The following is a 420-nucleotide window of genomic DNA, read 5'->3' as shown; positions in this document are numbered from 1 at the left end:
GAGAGAGAGAGAGAAGGAACAACATATCTTTTTTAACAGGCATAATGGTACACATCTTTAATCCCAGCACTTGGAAGGCAGAGGCAGGCAGATATGTATGAATTCAAGGCCAGCCTGGTCTACAAAGCTAGTTTCCAAGATAGCCACAGTTACAAAGAGAAACCCTGTCTCAAAAAACAAACAAACAAACAAGACGACGTATTTGCTCAGGAAAAAAAAAGTACCTCAGGAGCCCTGTGTCACACAAGAATTGGGGACATCTCAGACCAAAAAAAAAAAAAAGAATTGGGGACATGTATGTAAGTGACTTAAGTTAAAAAGGACCGTGATCACAATTTCATGGTTAGAAAATAGCCAGGCAGTGGTGGCGCACGCCTTTGATCCCAGCACTTGGGAGGCAGAGGCAGGCGGATTTCTGAG

The sequence above is a fragment of the Mastomys coucha genome, unplaced genomic scaffold, assembly GCF_008632895.1.
Source record: "Mastomys coucha isolate ucsf_1 unplaced genomic scaffold, UCSF_Mcou_1 pScaffold14, whole genome shotgun sequence".
NCBI lineage: Eukaryota > Metazoa > Chordata > Mammalia > Rodentia > Muridae > Mastomys > Mastomys coucha.
This window is presented reverse-complemented; position numbering follows the sequence as displayed.